This window comes from Tamandua tetradactyla, chromosome 7, assembly GCF_023851605.1.
Source record: "Tamandua tetradactyla isolate mTamTet1 chromosome 7, mTamTet1.pri, whole genome shotgun sequence".
In the NCBI taxonomy this organism is placed as follows: domain Eukaryota; kingdom Metazoa; phylum Chordata; class Mammalia; order Pilosa; family Myrmecophagidae; genus Tamandua; species Tamandua tetradactyla.
The window spans coordinates 164,577,092-164,598,614 of record NC_135333.1 but is presented as its reverse complement, the minus strand read 5'-3'; the positions used below and the strand labels follow the sequence as shown (position 1 = coordinate 164,598,614).

Sequence of the window (21,523 nt, the reverse complement as noted above, 5' to 3'; positions counted from 1 at the left end):
TTGCTCTCTCCAGGTTTTGTCTTGCTTAGCATATCATGGAAAAGCTCATGGCAACATCTGCTGGGCTTTGGTTCCTGTCGGCTCTGTCAGCTCTTGTTGTCTCCTGGGGCTTTTGCATTTCCAAACATTCTCCATCTCAGCTTTCTCCACTGGTGCTCCAGGCATCTCCAGATGTCTGCATCTGTGTTGGCTCTGACTCTTTCTTTATCCATGAGTTCTCTTAAAGACTCCAGTAAACTAATCAAGGCCACCTTAAATAGGCAGAGTCATATCTCCATCTAATCAAAAGGTCACACCCACAATTGTTTGTATCATATCACCATGAAAATAATCTAATCAAGGGTTCCGCCTTTAGCGTGTTCAGGGGCTTTTCTCTCTGTAAACTCTCTCCAAACTTATCTGGACATTTCCTTCTGAGCTCTCTGGTTTTTTGTTTGTTTGTTTGTTTTTTGTTTTTTCAGCCTTTTTCCCCCTCATAACGGAAGTGAATTGGATGGGTCACATCTCAGATGAAATATGCTAATCAAAAGGTTCCACCCACAATAGCTCTGCACCACAGAAATGGATTAAAAGAACATGGCATTTTCTGAGGTGCATAACAGCTTCAGACCACACAAAACTTCTGGAATGCCAGGACCAGAAAAAATAAATAAACAAAAAATAAAAGAAGGAAAAAAGAGAAAACACTTTTCCCAGTCTTTGCAAATTGACCCATACAAGTGTTCTCCTTCAGAGTTTATCCACACAATAAATTTAGAGAGTAGCTCAAGGCTAAGGTGTAGGTTCCCCTTGATCATTTGTGTGCATGTCCTGGATATGCATGTGTGGCCCTGTTTACATAGATAAATGTGCCCTTTTTCCTAGGAAATTTCCTCATGGTCCTGGGCACTATACTTTATGTCAAACAGACAGCAGTCTCTTGCCCTAGGCAGCCACTTGACTGCTTTCCCACAACATTCTGTAGGGTTCTCTTTGTGCAGCCTTATACACAAAGAGAAAGTTCTGGGACAGCAAGTTTCTCCAGCCACCAGTAGAGAGATTGAATCAGACATACAGGCTCCCAGTATGTGCATTCTGCTACATCCAGAAAGTGCATAGAGCTGGTGAAGGGTTGGTGACGTGGCCAGCCAGAGTACATGAGATCCTACTGCTTTTAAGTAGCTTTTTCTTTTGTCTTTAATTTCTTTATTACATAATTTGTAAATTTACAGAAAAATCATGCACAAAATACAGAGTTCCCATATAGACATCCCCTTAACATTTTGCATTGGTGTGGTACTTTTGTTACATTTATGAGATAATATCATTATAATTGTACCATTAACCATAGTCTCTAGTTTACATTAAGATTTGTTGTTTGTGTTGTACAGTCTATGTTTTTTTTTAAATTTTTTATTCTAGCAACATATATACCATTTAAAGTAAGTCGCCTTTTTTTTTTAATTGTGAATAACAAATATACAGACATTCTTGACATGGTTACAATCAGTGGTTCACAATATCATCACATAGTTGTATATTTTATCACCATGATCATTTTTTTTAATATTTGCATCTCTTGAGCAAAAGAAAGAGAAAAGAAAAGTCATACATGCCATACTGCTACTCCCTCTCTCATTCACCACTAATATTTCAAACTGCTCAATTTATGTTAACCTTTTTCCCCTATTATTTGTTTATTTCTTATCCATAGTTTTTACTCATCTGTCCATACTGTAGATAAAAGGAGCATCAGACACAAGGTTTTCACAATCACATAGTCACATTGCGAATGCTGTATCATTATACAATCATCTTCAAGGAACATGGCTACTAGAACACAGCTCTAAGATTTCAGATACTTCCCTCTAACCACTCTGATACACCTTAAACTAAAAACAGGATATGTGTATGTGTGTAAGAATAACCTCCAGGATAACCTCTCAACTCTGTTTGGAATCTGTCAGTCACTGAAACTTTATTTTGTCTCATCTCTCTTCCCCCTTTTGGTCGAGAAGGTTTTCTTAATCCCTTAATGCCGAGTCCCAGCTCATTCTAGGATTTCTGTCCCACATTGCCAAGGAGGTTTACACCCCTGGGAGTCATGTCCTATGTAGAGGTGGGGAGAATAACCTTTTTCTTGATTCAGCACTCTTTCTGTTACTGCAGTCATTTGACTGTTTTCCTGGAGCTTTGAGAAAGATGTCTCTGCCAGTCTTTGCAGGTTGTTCAAACCTTCTGTTGGGGAACAGAGCCCTGAAGCACCTCACTCCACCATCTTGATCTGCCATTACTGATTCTTACCTGAAAAATTTTCATTATAATAATGTCAAATTGTGATGATCTCATTTCATAATTCTTTCTAAATTCATTAATTGGTATTGTACCATAAAGAAGAGCTTTCTTTTCTCTCTCTTTATCTGTTCAGTTATTTATATCAGCATGGATTCACATATCTCTGTTTTATTCAGTGGGTTGTAATTTTTGTTACTGTTATTTATTTTAATGCTCACATTGTCACAGATTTGGCTAGTGGGCAGCTTCAAGTTGTCTTTAAAGTGCTTTGACATGTCTTTGTCGTTCTTTGAGCACTTTTAAAATAATCTAGTACAAGATGTTCCAGGCCCATATATACACTGCCTCAACCTTGAATGCAGCTATTTCTCAAAGGAGAAACAGACAAAATAAGTAAAACATAGTATGTTGGGCAAGGACATATGTCCTCCAGAAAAGTAAAATAGCAAGTGGGAGACTGAGTTTCTGGGTTTTCTGGAGAAGGAGGGCTCACTGATCAGCTTTGAACAAAGACCTTAAAGAGATGCAGAACCAGTCATGAAAATACCTAGACGGAGGAATCAGTACAAAGACCCTGAGGCAGAAGCGTTCCTGACATGTCTAAGAAAGAATAAGGAGACCAGTGTGACTGAAGTAGAGTGAATGAGAGACAGAGTCATAAGAAGAAATTAGATCAGAGAGGTAACAGGGAACCTAATAGGGCAGGGAATTGTTGGCTACCATGTAAGGATGAGTTTGCCTTTGCTATGAGATGGGAAGCCATTGAAGAGCTTTTGAGCAGAAAAGGAGTATTTTTTAAAAAACATAGTGTGGAGAGTAGAGAGTAGATTGTAGTTAATTGATTATACCCTCTTTAGAAGAAGGTTTGTGATTATAAATAACAAATATATATATATAATTCTGGGGTATTATGCATATTATTTTATGGCTTGCTTCCTCTCCACTTAATATAGCACAGATATTTTCCACATTCATTAAGTATTCTGCCTATCATTATGAGTTTTTTATATGCAAGGGACTTTTGTATTTAGAAAGGTTTAGTGGCAATTTGGATTTAAAATCATCAGTATGCTGTTTATTACATCTGCGAATTTTAAAGCCTAGTTCTCAGCCCTTGAGAATAATTTTTAAATATAAATCAGATCACATCAAATCTCTGCTCAGAACTATCCAGTGGCTCCCCATCATAGTGAGAATAAAAATCCAACTTCGTACATGGTCACCAGGGCCTATGTAATCTCACTCCTGCTTAACTGTGATTTCATATACTCAGTCCCTTTCACTGTTTTGCTGACTGACTTAGCCACATTGCCCTTTTCACTTTTCATGAACAGCAAACACACTTACAGCTCAGCCTCTTTGCGCTAGCAGTTTTCTCTGCTTAGAATGACTTACTGCAGATTTTACATAACTCGCACCTTCACTTAAATGGTTCCTCACTAACCTATCTAAAAGAGCCCTGCTTCTTCCATACACTCTGTCCCCTTCCCCTGCTCTAGTTTTTTCTTCATAGCACATATCTCTGCCTAATACTAAGTTATATGTTATTTAATTTATTGTTTCCCTAGCTAGTATGCTTCTTGACTGTAAGAAATTGGTTTTGTTTACTGCTGTGTTGTTAATGCCTATAATGGTGCCTAGTATGTAGTAATTGCTCGTAGTAGTTGCTATGAGCACATAGTAATTGCTCAATAGATTTTTGTTGAATGAACAGGTGGATATATTATTTTTTACTTGAAAAGACCATTATTTTGCTTTTTAGATAAAATTATCAATTTATCTAGCTGATCCAAAGATGGTATGTTTGTCACTCCTTTTGTAGTTTCTGTGTGAATTTGAAGTTGGATTAACCTCTGAATTCTATTCTGACTACAACTTGTCCTTTTTAATATCCATTTTAAATCCCACTGAATCGTCTATTATAGTCTCTTTTTTTTAATGATAAGTAAGTTTACAGAAAAAGCATGTGTAAAATGCACGGTTCCCATATACTACCCTGTTATTCACACCTTGCATTAGTGAGGTACATTTGCTGCAGTTGATGAAAGAATATTTTTTAAAATTGTACTGTTAACTATAGTGCATGGATTACTCTAGAGTTTGCTGTTTGTATTTTACACTACTATGGCTATATATATTTTAAATTTTTATTCAAACAACATATATACAACCTAAAATTTTCCCTTTTAGCTGTACTCAAAAATGTATTTCAGTGCTGTTAATTACATTCATGATATTGTACTACCATCACCACCATCCATTACCAAACTATTCTGTCAACCCAAATAGAAATGCTGTACAATTTAAGTGTCAACTCCCTATTCCCTACACCCACTCTGGTCTAAGTAACCTGCATTCTAATTTCTGACTCTAGGAATTTGCTTAGTCTAATAATTTCATATCAGTGTGATCATACCATTGTTTGTCCTTTTGTGTCTAGCTTATTTCACTCAACAGCTTCAAACCAATGCATAATCGTAATTCTGTATTTAACTGTCTTAGGAACCATCAAACTGTTCTCCTCTACACCACTGTATTTCCTACCATGTTGACCATCTTTATGTGTGCTTATTGGCCATTTGTTTAACTTCTTTGGAGAAATGTCAGTTCAAGTCTTTTGCCTATGTTTTAATTGGGTTGTTTGTCTTTTTGTTGTTGAGTTGTAGGATTTCCTTAATATTTTCTAGATATTAAACGCTTAATAGATACATGGTTTCCAAATACTTTCTCCCATGTTGTCACTTTACAACCTGTGAGAGTAGGTTTTCACTTTATTCTCATGATAGAGAGGTTTTTAATTTTGATAAGCTTCCATTGATTTTTGTGCCGTGGGTGTAAAGTCTAAGAAACCATTGCCTAACACAAGATCTTGAAGATGCTTCCTTATGTTTTTTTCTAGTTTTATAGTTCTGGTTCTTATATTTAGGTCTGATCTGTTTTGAGTTGATTTTTGTATGTGGTACGAGGTAGGAGTCCTCCATCTTTCTTTTGCATATGGACAACCAGTTTTCCCAGCACCATTTATGGGAGACTATTCTTTTCCAATTAAGTGAACTGAGCATGATTATCAAAAATCAGTTGGCCAAGGAAGTGTGAGGGTAGTTCAGTAGTAGAATTCTTGTCTGCCATGTGGGAGACCCAGGTTCAATTCCCAGCCCATGCGTGCCTCAAACAAACACACAAACAAAAATTCAGCAAATGGTGCTGCAATAAGGGGCTACTCACATTGAAAAAGAATGAAAGACCCCCACCATACGGCGTACAAAAAAAAAAAAAATCAGTTGGCCATCTCTGCTGGTTTGAAAGGATTTATGTACCCTAGAAAAGCCATGTTTTGATCCTAAGCAGTCTTGTGGAACGGTTTCTTCTAATCCGTATTCAGTACTATAGGTTGGAAACTTGATTAGGTTATCTCCATGGAGATGTGACTTCAACTGTGGATATTAACCTTGATTAGATGGAGATGTGTCTCCACCCATTCTAAGTGGGCCTTGATTAATTTACTGGAATCCTATAAAAGAAGAAGTATTTTGGAGAAAGCTTCAGAGTGTGACAGAACCATGAAGCAGAGAGTCCACCAGCAAGGAACCTTTGCAGATGAAGAAGGAAAACGCCTCCCAGGGAGCTTCGTGAAACAAGCCAGAAGAGAAGGCCAGCAGACTTCACCATGTGCCCTTCCAGCCAAGAGAGAAACCCTGAATGTCATCAGCTTTCTTGAACCAAGGTATCTTTTCCTGGATGCCTTAGATTGGACATTTCTATAGACTTGTTTTAATTGGGACATTTTCTTGGCCTTAGAACTGTAAACTAGCAGTGTATTAAATTACCCTTTTTAAAAGCCATTCTGTTTCTGGTATATTGCATTCCAGCAACTAGCAAGCTAGAACACCATCTCTCTCTCTCTCAGAGCCCAACTCTGCAAGTGAAAACATTGCTATCAACCCTATGTGGGATATGACATCAAAAAGTGAAAGTCTCCCTGGAGGCATGGGAGATGACTCCCAGGGATGAGTCTGGCCCTGGCACTTTGGGATCAATAATGCCTTCCTGACCAAAAGGGGGAAAAGAAGTATAACATATAAGGTATCAGTGACTGAGAGAGTTCAAATAGAGTTGAGAGGCTACTCTGGAGATCACACTCACACAAACTTCAGTTAGACATTGCTTCCTATCATAACTTGCCAACCCCCAACCAAAATCATTCCTGCCAATCCTAAAGAACACCCTAGGGCATTATGTAAGATTCTACAAAAGTTCCATGCCCTCAATAACTTTCCAGAAACCTACAACTTCCAGATAGGTCTCTGGACCAAAATTAGTCCTGAAATGCAGAGGGGCCAGCCTCTCCAAAACACTGACTAGTTCCATCCCATATTATCAACAGCTTAAAATGGGCATACCCCAAATACCCCTAAAGAGTGGGAGAAAGATCAAAGGTGATGGTGGAGTTATACAGAGATGTTAAGGTTTAACAAATGAGTATGATTGCTGAATCATTATATTGATATTACTTTTAGTCTCCAGTATCTTAGAGCAGCTAGAAGTAAAAATCTGAAACTGTGGAATTGTAACCCATATCAAAGTCTGAAATTTGTTCTACAACTAATTGTTGCATTGTGCTTTGAAATTTATTGCTTTTTTGCTTATATGTTATTTTTCACAAAACAAGAAAAAAATTCTTCTATTCTCCAATGTTTTTGAGCAGCTAGAAGAAAAAATCTGAAATAGTGGAATGGTAACCTGTAGTAAACTCTGAAATCAGTTCTCTACTTGTTGAAGTGTACTTTGAAAATCATTGCTTTTTCTTTCTTTTCTTTATATATATGTTATATTTAACAATAAAAAACGTTTATCAGTTGGCCATACTAAAAAGCACCATGAAGAGATGTTCATCTTTATTAGCTATAAGGGAAATGCAGATCAAGACTACAATAATATATCACCTCACGCCTATAAGAATGGCTGCTATTAAACAAATTAGAAACTGCATATGTTGGAGAAGATGTGAAGAAACTGGAACATTTATTCACTAGTGATGGGAATGTATAATGGTCTAGCCACTGTGGAAGACAATTTGGCAGTTCCTTAGAAAACTAAATCTCGTGTTGCCCTGCAACCTGGCAATACCATGACTTGGTATATACCTAGGAAAGCTGAAAGCAGTGTCACAAACAGTCATTTGTATTCTGGTGTTCATAGTGGCGGTATTCGCAATTACCGAAAGATGGAAACAATCTAAGAGCCCATCAGCAGGCAAGTAGATAAACAAAATGTGATATAAACATATGGTGGAAAATTATGCAACAGTAAGATGAAATGAGGTTCTGAGTCATATGACAGCATGGATGAACATATGACAACATGGATGAACATAATTGCGAAATCATGCAGCATCTTATTCTTTTGTGTATGGCTTATTTCACTCAGGTCAAATAGTCATGAGGCTATTTGGGGGGTACTACTCTTATACAAGCATCAGTTAGATATTGCTAATTGCCAAGGTTTGCCAAACCCCAACCAACACCATCCCTGTTAACCCTAAAGAACACCTGGGACTCTGTCTGAGATGCTACAGAAGTTTTACGCCCTAAGATTGCTTTCCAGAAACCTACAACCTCCAGTTGGTTCCTAGGCGAGATAAGTCCTGAAACCCAAAGGGGTCATCCTTTCCAAGAACATCAGCTAGTTCCATCTCTATCCCATATTGTCGATACCCCTTTCCAAAATGAAAAAGGTAGAATGGGCATAACCCAAATGCCCCTATAGATTAGTGGGTCTATAAGTAGTAATAGCAGAGAAGATAGGATTTAACAAGTGACTGTAACTACTGAATCATTTTATTGATTTTTTTTTTTCAGTCTCCAGTGTCTTGGAGCAGCTAGAAGGAAATTGTAGAACTGTAACCCATACCAAAGTTGGAAATCTGTTCTATAACTACTTGTTACATTATACTTTGAAAGTTATTGCTTTTTTGTATATATGTTATATTTCACAATTAAAATGTTTTTAAAAAAGAAAAATCAGTTGGCCGTAAATGTGAGAGTTGATTTCTGAACTCTCAATTTGATTCTCTTGGTTTAGATTTGTCCTTGTGCCTGTACCATGCTGTTTTGATTACTCTGTCTTTGTAATAATATTTAAGATCAGGAAGTATGTTCCCTCCAACTTCATTCTTCTTTTTATTGATGTCTTTTGCTGTTCAAGGGCCTTTACCCATCCATATACCCCTACCATTACCATTTCTGCAAAGAAGGCTGTTAAAATTTTTATAGGGATTGCATTGAATCTTTAAATGTTTTGGGTAGAGTTGACATCATAACAGTATTTAGCCTTGCAGTCCGTAAACACAGAATGTCCCTCCATTTATTTAGGTGTTTGATTTCTTTTACCAATATTTTTAAATTTTTGTGTATAAGTCCTTTATATCCTTGGTTTGATTTATTCCTAGATATTTGGTTCTTTTAGTTGCTATTGGAAATGAAATTCTTTTTCTTGATTTCTTCTTCAGAGTGTTCATTACTAGCATATAGAAATACTCCTGATTTGAGAATGTTGATCTTGTATCCTACCACTTGCTGAATTCATTTATAGGCTCTGGTAGCATTGTTGTGGATTTTTCAGGATTTTCTGCATATAAAATCATGTCATCTGCAAATAGGAAAAGCTTTACATCCTACCTCCAATTTTGAGTGTGTTTCATTTCCTTTTCTTGCCTGTTTACTTTGGCTAGAACTTCTGGCGCAATGCTGAGTAACAGTGGTGACCGTGGGCATCCTTTTCTTGTTCCTGATCTTAGAGGGAAATATTTCAATCTTTCTCCATTATGACCTTAGCTGTTTATCAAATTGCCCTTTATCAAATTGAGAAGCTTTTCTTCTATTCCTAGTTTTCTAGGTGCTTTTATCAAGAAGTGGTGCTGGATTTCTTCAGATGCATCAATCAAAATGATCATCTGAATTTTTCCCTCCCCCTGATAATGTGTTGTGCTACATTAATGTATTTTCTCATATTGCACCACCCTTGCATGCCTGGGATAAATCCCTCTTAATTATGGTGTAAAATTCTTTTCATATATGGTTGGATTCAGTTTAATAGTATTTTGTGGACGAATTTTGCATCTATGTTCATAAGAGATGTTGGTATATAATTTTTTCTTCTTATGATATTTGTATCTGGCATTGGTATGAAGGGTGATGTTGACTTCATAGCATAAGTTAGGGAGCATTTTCTTCTTTTCAATTTTTGGAAGTGTTTACATTAGATTGGTATTAATTCTTCATGGAATGTTTTGTAAAATTCTCCTGTGAACCCATATGATTCTGGACTTTTCCTTCTTGGAAGGTTTTTCTATTCTTTTTTTTTTAACATGGGCAGGCACCAGAATCCAACCTGGGTGGAATGCTGCCTGCTGAACCACTGTGGCCCGCCCTGCTGGAAGGTTTTTGATTACTGATTTAATCTCTTTACTGGTTATTTATTTATTGAGATTTTCTCTTCTTAAGCTAGGATAGCTTTTATGTGTCTTTATAGAAATTTGCCCTTTTCACCTAGGTTATCTAATATCTAGGTGTACAGTTGTTTATAGCATTTTCTTACCATTCTTTTAATTTCTGTGAGGTTAATAGTAATATCCCCCTTTTCATTTCTGATTTTTGTTACTTGACAACTTCTCTTTTTACTTAGTCTAGCTGAAGGTTTATAAGTTTTATTGATCTTTGTAAAGAACCAACTTTTTTTTATACTCTCTATTGTTTGTTTATTCTCTATTTCATTTATCTCTGCTCTAATCTTTATTTCCTTCTATTTGCTATGTGTTTAGTCTGCTCTTTTTCTAAATCCTTCATTAGAGAGGTTTGGTCTCTGATTTGAGATCTTTCTACCTTTTTAATGTAAGGATTTAGAGCTATAAATTTCTGTCTCAGCACTGCCTTTGGTATACCCATAAGTTTTGGTATGTTGTATTTTCATTTTTGTTCACATCAAGATACTTCCTAATTTCTCGTGTGCTTTCTTCTTTGATCCATTGGTTTTTTGAGAGTACATTGTTTAATTTTGACGTATTTGTGAATTACCCATTTTTTTCTGTCTTAGTAATATCTAATTTCATTCCTTTGTGGTCAGAGAAGATACATGGTATGATTTCAGTATTTCTTAATTTATTAAGATTTGTATTGTGACTAACATATGGTCTATCTTAGAGAATGAATTGTGTACACTAGAGGAGAATATATTCTGCTGCTGTAGTGTGAAATGTTCTATATATGTCTGCTAGGTCTAGTTGGTTTAGAATATCATTCAAGTCCTCTATTTCTTTGATCTTCTGTCCAGATGTCCTCTCCATTATTGAAACTGATTTATTAAAGTCTCCTACCATTAAAGAAGAACTTTCTATCTCTCCCTTCAAATATGTTGATATTTGCTTCATATATTTGGGGACTCTACCATTAAGTGCATATATATTTATAATTGTTATATCCTCCTGTTGAATTGACTCTTGTAACAATATATTGTGACCTTCTTTGTCCCTTGTAACTGTTATTCTCTTAAAGTCCATTTTATCTGACATTAGTATAGCTGCTTTAGCTCTTTTGGTTATTACTTGCATGATATGTATATATATATGTGTGTGTCTGTGTGTATTCACAAATATTTTCATTTTACAAAGAAATTACACATTAAAAAGAGACGTAGTTAAGAGCTTGCAATCATATATAGAAGAGAATCTAGGAAAATCCATAGTTATTACTATACAAAGCCACATGATTAAAAAAAAAGACAGTAACAAATAATGACATATGGCTTGCCGTAGATTCATCCACAAAATAATATCTTTTGTTTAAAAACAAAAATCTAACTTGGTCTTTAAGATAGCATTTTTGGAACGAATTTGTAGCTCCAATGAACTTTACAATCAAACCATTCTCACCAGTCTCCATAGGCTAGATTGTACCCACACTCACCCAGCAAAATGGAAACCATTCATCAATTATACTTTATAGCTAGATAGGATATCTTCCATTAATCTTTTGTAAACCCAGGCATTGCACTTAAGTCACTGCCTCCTGATACCCACCACATCAGGTTTTTGAAATTGATACACTTCTAGTTCAAACCGCATTGTCACTTTGCCAAAATCTGACAGTGTTTGACACTTAAGTGTATAGCCCTTTTGTACAAAGTCAACATGCTTTTTTGGAAGCATAGACATTATTTCATTGGAGAGTTGATTGGGAGTTACTATTGTAGTAACATTATAGTGAAGCTTTAGTCTTCTTGGTCCATCTTTGGCAGAGCCTTTTCTTTTGCTCATGGCAAGCAAGCACAGAAGCAGTCCCCTTGCAAGGCTCCCAAGTAATTTTGTTTCTTTTCTTTTTGGAGTTTCTTCTGTGTGTGCTTGTTTGAGATCTAGTTCCACTGAGCAGCAGGGCCTCTCAGGGCTAATGACACCTGTCATGAACTTGTTTGTTTCTACTGAATTTTCTGGCATTTTAATTGGTGTTTCTTTTAGCACTGTTTTCTTTCTTTTAAGGGTATAATGTAACAGTTTGGGCAGTGAGTATTCCCCCTTTTATCATGGTTCTTATTAACTGGAGTCTTTGGTTCCAGCAATACAAAGTGTTCCTCATTCTTTATAGCAGACTTAGGAGTATATACATTCTCTTTATTCTTTATTTGTAGATGCTCTGCATAATCCTGGAGTTAATAATTTAGATTCTAGATCATTTGATTCTGTCCAGTACGTGGCAAACTGGGGTGTTTGCAGGGTACCCACGCCTGTTGATGAATTATTTTCACACCACAGTCTGCTAATCAAAACATATAATTTTCATAATGCACTCTTACATCTTCCAGGCTCTGACTCTTTGACTTGAAGTCTGTGAGAGGGGAGGCATTGGCTTGTCCACAGGAAAAAGAAGGAAACCTTAAACAAACTGATTTTCCCCGATCCTTTTTGGCTAGAAGCAGAAGATAGGTAGCTATGAAATTATCATATTGCCGCAATGAAATTAAATCCTCCATTGTTTGCCTGTTGTTTCTGTGATGTACAGAAAGTTCCATTACAGTCTTCATCAAGGTGAATGAAAGGATTCTTGTGAATCTTGCATGATTCCGGGATGGCTCAATTGATTTTTCACAGATATCCATTTCTTTGGGTCCACCTGTAGCATATGTTGGAGAAGCAGAGCCCACTACTGGGAGAAAGCCACTTAGAAACCTCATATTTCCCTCTCATAATCTTCTTATACAAAGCTATGATGTTATCATCATCAAATGGTGGAAATCCACACATAAATCCATATAAGAGTATGCCCATGCTCCAAACATCTGCCTCTGATCCAAGGTATGATTTTCCTTGTATAAATTCAGGAGCTGCATACGCAAGACTCCCACAGCATGTCTGTAGATGATAATCCTTGCTACCCTTGGGTTTTGCACAGAGACCAAAGTCAATCAGCTTTAATTTATGGTATTCATCAAATTTTCTGGTTTAGGATCTCTATGAGCATAGCCCTGGCTGTGCACTTAAGCAACCACGGATACTAACTGACAGAAGACAATTCAGGTCTCCTCCTCCAACAGGCAGTCTTGGGAAAGTATGTAATCAAATAACTCTCCTCCAGGGCAGTATTCAAGAACCACGAATATTTTGTTGGCTGTCTCTAGCACATGTTAAAGTTGACAAATATGCCTATGTCTCAGGTTCTTTAAGGAATCAATCTCCATTTTCCTCTGGGACAAATCATTCCTTAGTACATTTTAACCACGATTTTTATAGGTACCATTTCTCCAGTGAGGCTATGACAGGCAAGTTTGATCTTTGCAAAGCTGTCTGTCCCAGTAGGTTCGTATAATTCATAGTATTTGAGAAGTTCATCATAATCTTTCAAAGTCCTCCTGGAAGTTTACTCAGAATTACAAAAAGAATCTGAGGCAGAGGGCTGCATGGGGTGGGGACTAGTGGCACAGAGATGCCAGCCTGGTGTCCAGAACAAGATTCCCTTTCAGCGATCCGGTTCTAGCTGCTTCTTACATGATATGTATTTTATCCTTTCATATTCTGCCTACTTATATCTTTGAATTTAAGGTGTCTCTCTTGTAAACAACATATATTTGGGTCATTTCTTTTTTAATCCTTTCTGCTAGTCTCTACCTTTTGACTGGAGAGTTTAATCCACCTACATTTAATCTAACTACTGATAATAGAAGACTTTCTTCTGCCATTTTGCTATTTAGTCTTTGCAAGTAATACCTTTTTTTGACCCTCAATTCTGCCATTAATGTCTACTTTCATATTTATTTAATTTTTTGTATTGTACCATATTGAGTTCCTTCTCATTTCTTTCTGAATATGTTTTTCATATATTTTCTTCTGAGTTTCCATGGATTTCAAATTTAACATCCTAAATATATCACAATAATTTTTTACTTGATACCAAGTTAACGACACTAGTATACCATACACTGTTCCTATATTTCTCTGTCTCCCCACCCTTTTTATACTTATTACAAATTATATCTTCATACATTGTATGCTCAGAGCCATAGATTTGTCATTTATTTTTCTGTATTTGCATTTTAGTATATGTAAGAAGTAAGGAGTGGAATTATATACTAAAAAATTAAATACAGTAGTTTTGATATTTATACTTACCCAAATGATAACCTTTATTTTCTTAATGCCCTTTTTAAATTTTTTTATCATTCTGTTCTACATATATAATCAGGAAATCACAATAACATCACATAGTTGTATATTCATCATCATGATCATTTCTTAGAACATTTGTATCAATTCAGAAAAAGAAGTAAAAAGACAGCAGAAGAAAATTCATATGCACCATTCCCCTTACCCCTCCCTTTCATTGATCACTAGCATTTCAATCTAAATTTATTTTAGCATATGTTCCCCCTATTAGTTATTTTTATTCAATATGTTTTACTCATCTGTTGATAAGGTAGATAAAAGCATCAGACACAAGGTTTTCACAAGCACACAGTCATATTGTGAAAGCTATATCATTACACAATCATCTTCAAGAAACATGGCTACTAGAACACAGATCTACATTTTTAGGCAGTTCCCTCTAGCCTCTCCATTACATCTTGAGTAACAAAGCGATATCTATTTAGTGCGTAAGAATAATCTCCAGGATAAACTCTTGACTCTGTTTGGAATCTCTCAGCCATTGACACTTTATTTTGTCTCATTTCACTCTTCCCCCTTTTGGTGGAGAAGGTTTTCGCAATCCCTTGATGTTAAGTGTTAGCTCATTCTAGGGGTTTTCTCAATCCCTTGATGCTGAGTCTCAGCTCATTCTAGGATTTCTGTCCCACGTTGCCAGGAACGTCCACACCCCTGGGAGTCATGTCCCACGTAGACAAGAGGAGGGTGGTGAGTTTGCTTGTTGTGTTGGCTGGAGAGAGAGAGAGACTACATCTGAGCAACAAAAGAGGTTCTCTTTGGGTGACTCTTAGGCCTAATTTTTTTTTTTTGCATGGGCAGACACCCATGCCAGGGAAGTTCACCATCTTTTCATGTGCCTTTTGGCCATTTGTATTTCCTCTTCTGAGAAGTGTCTGTTGAAGTCTTTTGCCCATTTTATAATTGGGTTGTCTTTTTTGTGGTTGAGTTAAACAATCTCTTTCTATATTCTGGGTACTAGACCTTTAATCTGATACATCATTTCCAAATATTGTCTCTCATTGTGTAGGCTGTCTTTTTACTTTCTTTTTTTTTTTGCATGGGCAGGCACCAGGAATCGAACCCGGATCCTCTGGCATGGCAGACAAGCGTTCTTGCCGCTGAGCCACCGTGGCCCTGTCTTTTTACTTTCTTGACGAAGTTCTTTGATGCACAAAAGTGTTTAATTTTGAGGAGTTTCTATTTATTTATTTATTTCTTCAGTGTTCTTGCATTGGGTGTAAGGTCTAGAAACTGCCTCTAGTGTAAGATTTATAAGATATTTCCGTACATTTTCTCCTAACAGTTTTATGGTCTTGGGTCTAATGTTTAGGTCTTTGATCCATTTTGAGTTAATTTTTGTGTTGGGTTTGAGATATGGATCCTCCTTCATTCTTTTGCATATGGATATCCAGTTCTCTAGGCACCATTTATTGAAGAGACTGTTCTGTTCCAGGTGAGTTGGTTTGACTGCCTTATCAAAGATCAATTGTCCATAGATGAGAGGGTCTATACCTGAACACTCTATTTGATTCCATTGGTCAGCATATCTATCTTTATGCCAGTACCATGCTGTTTTTTGACCACTGTAGCTTCATAATATGCCTTAAAGTCAGGTACTGTGAGACTTCAGACTTCATTTTTTTTTCTCAGGATACTTTTAGTTATTTGGGCCCCACTGCCCTTCCAGATAAATTTGGTTATTGGTTTTTCTATTTCTGAAAAGTAAGTTTTTGGGATTTTAATTGGTATTGGATTGAATCTGTAAATCAGTTTGAGTAGTATTGACATCTTAACTATATTTAGTCTTCTAATCCATGAACACAGTGTGCCCTTCAATCTATTTAGGTCTACTGTGATTTCTTTTAACAATTTCTTGTAGTTTTCTTTGTATAGGACTTTTGTCTCTTTAGTTTAATTTATTCCTAAGTATTTTATTCTTTTGGTTGCAATTGTAAATGGAATTTTTTTCTTGATTCCCCCTTAGATTGTTCATTACTAGTATATAGAAACATTACAGCCTTTTGAGTGTTGATCTTGTAACCTGCCACTTTGCTATACTCATTTATTAGCTCTAGTAGTTTTGCTGTGGATTTTTCAGGGTTTTTGACCTATAGTATCATATCATCTGCAAACAGTGAGAGTTTTACTTCTTCCTTTCCAATTTTGATGACTTGTATTTCTTTTTCTTGTCTAATTGCTCTAGCTAGAACTTCCAACACAATGTTGAATAATAGTAGTGATAGTGGACATCCTTACCTTGTTCTTGATCTTAGAGGGAAAGTTTTCAGTTTTTCCCCATTGAGGATGATGTTAGCTGTGGTTTTTTCATATACTCCCTTTATCATTTTGAGGAAGTTCCCTTCTATTCCTATCTTTTGAAGTATTTTCAACAGGAAAGGATGTTGAATTTTGTCAAATGCCTTTTTGGCATCAATCGAGATGATCATGTGGTTTTTCTGCTTTGATTTGTTGATATGGTGTATTACATTAATTTCTTATGTTGAAGCATCCTTTCATACCTGGAATGAATCCTACTTGGTCATGATGTGTAATTCTTTTAATGTGTTGCTGGATTCAATTTACGAGAATTTTGTTGAGGATTTTTGCATCTATATTCATTAGAGAAATTGGTCTGTAGTTTTCTTTTTTTGTAAAATCTTTTTCTGGCTTTGGTATGAGGGTGATGTTGACTTCGTAGAATGGTAGGTAGCTTTCCCTCCTCTTCAACTTTTTTGAAAAGCTTGAGCGGAATTGATACTAATTCTTTCTGAAATGTTGGTAGAATTCACCTGTGAAGCCATCTGGTCCTGGACTTTTCTTTTGGGGGAGCTTCTTAATGACTGATTTAATTTCTTTACTTCTGATTGGTTTGTCAAGGTCATCTGTTTCTTCTTGAGTCAATGTTGGTTGTTCATGCCTTTCTAGAAAGTTGTCCATTTCATCTACATTGTCGTATTTATTAGCATAAAGTTGTTCGTAGTATCCTGTCATTACTTCCTTTATTTCTGTGGAGTCAATGATTATTTCTCCTCTTCCATTTCTGATCTTATTTATTTGCATCCTCTCTCTTCTTCTTTTTGTCCATCTTGTTAAGAGTCCATCAATCTTATTGATCTTCTCATAGAACCAACTTCTGGTTTTGTTGATTTTCTCAATCATTTTCATGTTCTCAATTTCATTTATTTCTGCTCTAATCTTCATTATTTCTTTCCTTTTGCTTGCTTTGGGGTTAGTTTGCTGTTCTTTCTCTCGTTCTTCCAAGTGGACAGTTAATTCCTCAATTTTTGTCCTTTCTTCTTTCTTTTTTTTTTTTCTTCTTTCTTGATATAGGCATTTAGAGCAATAAATTTCCCTCTTAGCACTGCCGTTGCTGCATCCCATAAGTTTTGATATGTTGTGTTTTCATTTTCATTTGCCTCGAGATATTTACTGATTTCTCTTTTAATTTCTTCCTTAACCCACTGGTTGTTTAAGAGTGTGTTGTTGAGCCTCCACATATTTGTGAATTTTCTGGCACTCTGCCTATTATTGATTTCCAACTTCATCAGAAAGTGTTTTGTATGATTTCAAGCTTTTTAAATTTATTGAGACTTGCTTTGTGACCCAGCATATGGTCTATCCTTGAGAATGATCCATGAGCACTTGAGAAAAAGGTGTATTCTGCTATTGTGGGGTATAATGTTCTATAAATGTCTGTTAAGTCTAGCTCATTTATTGTATTATTCAAATTCTCTGTTTCTTTATTGATTCTCTGTCTCGATATTCTGTCCATTGATGAGAGTGGGGAATTGAAGTCTCCAACTTTTATGGTAGATGTGTCCATTTCTCTTTTCAGTGTTTGCATCATGTATTTGGGAGCATTCTGGTTCGGTGTATAAATATCTATGATTGTTATGTCTTCTTGTTGAATTTTTCCTTTTATTAATAGATAGTATACTTCTTTGTCTCTTTTAACTGTTTTACATTTGAAGTCTGATTTGTTGGATATTAGTATAGCTGCTCCTGCTCTTTTCTGATTATTTGCATTAAATATATCTCCCAACTTTTCACTTTCAACCGATGTTTATCCTTGGATCTAAGGTGTTTTTCCTGTAGACAGCGTATATATGGGTTCTGGTTTTTAATCCATTCTGCCAGTCTGTGTCTTTTGATTGGGGAGTTTAATCCATTAACATTTAGTGTTATTACTGCGCGGGTAGTACTTTCTTCTGCCATTTTACCTTTTGGATTTTATATGTCATATCTAATTTTTCTTCTTTTTACCCTTACCTGATAGTCTTCATTTCTACACTGTTCTCCACACCTCTCTCTCCTGTCTCTTCGTGTCTACCTCTAGTGCTCCCTTTAGTATTTCTTGCAGAGCTGGTCTCTTGGTCATAAATTCTCTCAGTGATTTTTTTGTCTGAAAATGTTTTAATTTCTCCCTCATTTTTGAAGGACAATTTTGCTGGGTATAGAATTCTTGGTTGGCGGTTTTTCTCTTTTAGTAATTTAAATATGTCATCCCACTGTCTTCTCGCCTTCATCCCACTGCTGAGAAATCTATGCATAGTCTTATTGGGCTTCCCTTGTATGTGATGGATTGCTTTTCTCTTGCTGCTTTCAAGATTCTCTCTTTCTCTTTGACATCTGACATTTTGATTAGTAAGTGTCTTATAGTACATCTGTTTGAATCTATTCTCTTTGGGGTACGCTGCTCTTCTTGGGTCTGTAATTTAAGTCTTTCATAAGAGTTGGGAAAATTTTCCGTGATAATTTCCTCCATTAGTTTTTCTCCTCCTTTTCCCTTCTCTTCTCCTTCTGGGACACCCACAACAGCGTATATTCATGTGCTTCATATTGTCATTCAGTTCCCCAAATCCCAGCTCATATTTTTCCATTCTTTTCACTGTATTTTCTTTTTCTTGTCAGATTTCAGATGTTCCGTCCTCTAGTTCATTAATCCGGTCTTCTGCCTCTTGCAATCTAACATTGTAAGTTTCCATTGTTTTCTTCATCTCTTCTACTGTGCCTTTCATTCCCATAAGTTCTGTGATTTGTTTTTTCAGACTTTTGATTTCTTCTTTTTGTTCATTCCTTGCCTTCTTTATATCCTCCCTCAATTCATTGATTTGATTTTTGATGAGGTTTTCCATGTCTGTTCGAACATTCTGAATTAACTGTTTTAACTCCTGAATCTCATTTAAATTGTTGGTTTGTTCCTTTGACTGGGCCAAATCTTCCATTTTCCTAGTGTGATTCATTATTTTTTGCTGGTGTCTAGACATTTAATTACTTTAATTCGTTTATTCTGGAGATTTTTTTCACTTCTTTTACCTAGGATTTTCTTGCTGGATGAATTTGTTGTCTCTCTGTTCTTTGACATTCAGTTCAGCTGATTCTGGACCACTAGCTTAGGTTTTTTTTTAACAGAGCAGAATTTTTCAGTTCTTGTTTTCTTGTTTCTTGCCCTGCCACTATGATGCCTCCCCCCACCCCCTACCACCTTAGGAGGGTCTACTTAGATATTATAGACCCCAGCCAGATTTTCCCAGACTGAACTGGCCTCCTATCAGGAGGGAAGAGTCACCTGCATCAGTTTTCCCTGAGGGTGAGACCCAGCAGGTTGAAAGACTTTCCTGTGAAGTCTCTGGACTCTGTTTTTCTTATCCTGCCCTGTGTGTGGCGCTTCTCTGACTGCAGGTCCCACCCGCATAAGATGAAGCGGTACCTTTAACTTTGGTAGACTCTCCCTGCTGGGGGCGTGGTGGAGACAGAGGAGAGGTTGTAGGCTGGTTTTAATGGCTTCAAATTACCAAGCCCTGGTGTCTGAATTCCTTGATGGAGGGATTCCACCTGGGTGGGGCTTCACCCCTCCCCTGGGGAAGGCATAGTCTCCAGACAAGCCCCCAAAAGAGCTTACTTCTGCCTATGCCTGGGGCAGTTGCAGCCTGAAAAGGCCTGCTGCTGTATCCAGAGGCAGTCAAGCGTTTGTAGATACACAGCCACGAAAACCTCTGTTTCCTTCTTTTTTTTTTTCCCCTTTTTCTGTCAGTCCTGCCCCCTTGTCGCCGGGGCAAAAATGAGCGACCTCTGCTTTGATCAGGTTCACCTAAGCTGGGGGCCTATTTTTAGTAGTCAGAATTTGTTAATTAGTTCCACAATTGGCGTTTGATTGTGCCCAGTCCCTGCTGCTGGTAAAGTCCTTTCCTTTCCCCTCTGGGAAGTGGCCTGTGGGGGAGGGGCACTGGCCACCGCAGCTTTGGGAACTCACGGTTCTGGGGGTTGCTTGCAGCCAGTCCAGCTGATCCAGACTGGGGTACGCTGTGTGTCTGGTCACTGACGTGGCCCCAGGAGCTGTTCTGTACTGTTTCTGGTTATTTAATAGTTGTTCTGTAGGACGAACTAAAACGCGCACGTTGTTAAGCTGCCATCTTGACCCGGAAGCCCAACCAAGCCCTCCTGATGTTTATTTTATTTAATGTTCCAATGTTCAGAATATTCAGAGATTGTATTCTAAGAAACTACAAACTGCATGTTTAGGTAGATTTTGCTGTTATAAAATGTTGATTATTTTTATATCCTTTCTGTGTTAAAATGTAATTACTTTTAATCAGAAGGCAATATTATTTTGATTTTTTTCAATTCAGCTTTTGTTTACTATGTTCACTTGCTATTCAGTGCTTCATTTAAGACCAGTTCTCACATCTTAGAAGGATGAGTTGTTGGAAAATTCCATACCTGGCTCTGGAAATAAGCTACTTGATTACTGTTGGTAAACAAGGAACTGCTCTTGATTTCCAATTTCCAGAATAAACCTTATTATATTCATAGGTTGTTAGTGCTATAGTGCATGCTAGGGATATGGAAAATTTTGAGGTTTTAAGATAAAAAGACAGTTTGAACCAAGACTATCTAACTTTAGTGAATCATGTTACACCATGGAATTGATTTAGGAAAATTTTCCATTAAGTTAGACTGAGAGAAACAGGCTATCTGCCACTAAAACATTTGAATATTTTAGATTTTTTTTTCAGTGCCATAAGGTGAGATGAAATGGGGTCAGAGGTAGACAGAACCTATTTATCATATCAAAATAAATGAAAGTTGACTTGGACAGGATTTTAAAACTATATGTAGAATTGATTTGAATTAGAAGCTTTTTTTTGTAATAACTTATTTCTTACAAAGTTATACATGTTCATTATAGAAAATAGCAAAGGAAAAAATAACCTATTATCTCACTACACAGAGACAACCACTGTTAGCATTTTGATTTATATTCTTCTGGTTTCTTCTTTTTCTATGCATATATGCCCTTTTTGTTTGTTGTTTTACTGTAATTGGGCTTTTTGAAGAAGTAGGCTGGGTTTGAATCCTAGCCCTAACACCTTGGGCAAGTTTCTATGTGTCCCAGTTTCCTCATTTTTTAAATTGGGATAATAATATCTACCTCATGGGATTAGGGATTTTTGTAAGGATTAAATGAGTTTAATATTTATTAAATACTTTATAACAGTGCCTGTTGTGTATAATGCTACGTATTATTAAGCACATTAAATAATTAACTTGCTTATTAACCTT

General features: G+C 36.5%; 1 protein-coding gene and 1 pseudogene across 1 annotated transcript in view; one reads left to right on the top strand and one right to left on the bottom strand.

Annotated features, from left to right (window-relative positions):
• Window positions 1-21,523, top strand: part of NDUFA12 (NADH:ubiquinone oxidoreductase subunit A12) — a 55,744-nt gene that overhangs the window by 27,936 nt on the left and 6,285 nt on the right. The window lies entirely within an intron of this gene.
• On the bottom strand, window positions 11,261-12,589 carry LOC143642801 (maternal embryonic leucine zipper kinase pseudogene; annotated as a pseudogene).